Consider the following 1,122-nt stretch of genomic DNA (forward strand, 5'->3'; position numbering starts at 1 on the left):
GTCTTATGCAGAGAAACGTGTGAAGTGCATTTAAAAAGTGCCATTTTGAATTGCAAAATGTGTGTAAAGCAGAAAATGTGTTTAGACTTTTGGAGACTTGAGAAGAGGTTTTGCTCTCTGTGTGRCAGTTTAAATAATTGTGCTGTGCATGTCATTTTAGTGTGTTAGCAATTGGAAAAAAACTGTAACAATGTCTACACTGTATTTCTGATCAATTAGATGTTATTTTAATGGACAAAAAATMTGCTTTTCTTTCAAAAACAAGGACATTTCTAAGTGACCCCAAACCTTTGAACGTTAGTGTATATATATACAAAAGTAGTGCACTGGGCCTTTACTAGTCCTGTATTAGCTGACCAATATAGCCCTGTGTAGCATGTTTWAAAAAATGAAATATCTAAATATCTCATTTATATAAGTATTCACAGCCCTGAGTCAATACTTTGGAGAAGCACCTTTGGCAGTGATTACATCTGTGAGTCTTTCTGGGTGTAAACGGTCCTGACCTGTTTTATGTGTTTTTGTATGTGTTTAGGTCAGGGCATGTGTTTTGGTGGGCAGTCTATGTTATCTGTTTCTATGTTGGTTGTGGTTGCCTGGTATGGCTCTTAATTAGAGGCAGGTGTTTTGCGTTCTCCTCTAATTAAGAGTCATATTTAGGTAGGGTGTTCTCACTGTTTGTTTGTGGGTGTTGTCTCCTGTGTCGTTGTATGTATGTACCATACGGGACTGTTTGGCTGTTCGTTTATTTTGATGTCGTCTGTTTCCTGTCCGTGAGTTTACGTTTAGTTATGTAAGTTTATGTTCAGGTTTCGTCAACGTCGTTTTCTGTTTTTGTATATTTGAAAGTGTTTGTTTTTTCGTGTTGCCATCGTCATTAGTCAAATAAAAGATGGCTTACTTCCCGAATGCTGCATTTTGGTCTGATGATCCTTCTCTCCTCTCCTCGCCGAGGATGAGGAGAGCAACAGCCCTTACAGAATCACCACCACGCCTAAGACCAGCGGGCAAAGGGAATGCTCAACAGAGCAAACAAGGCACTCCCTGGACTTGGGAAGAGATCCTGGACGGTAGAGGACCCTGGCTCCGCCAGAGGGAATATCGCCGCCCAAGGAGGAGTTG

This window comes from Salvelinus sp. IW2-2015, linkage group LG26, assembly GCF_002910315.2.
Source record: "Salvelinus sp. IW2-2015 linkage group LG26, ASM291031v2, whole genome shotgun sequence".
In the NCBI taxonomy this organism is placed as follows: domain Eukaryota; kingdom Metazoa; phylum Chordata; class Actinopteri; order Salmoniformes; family Salmonidae; genus Salvelinus; species Salvelinus sp. IW2-2015.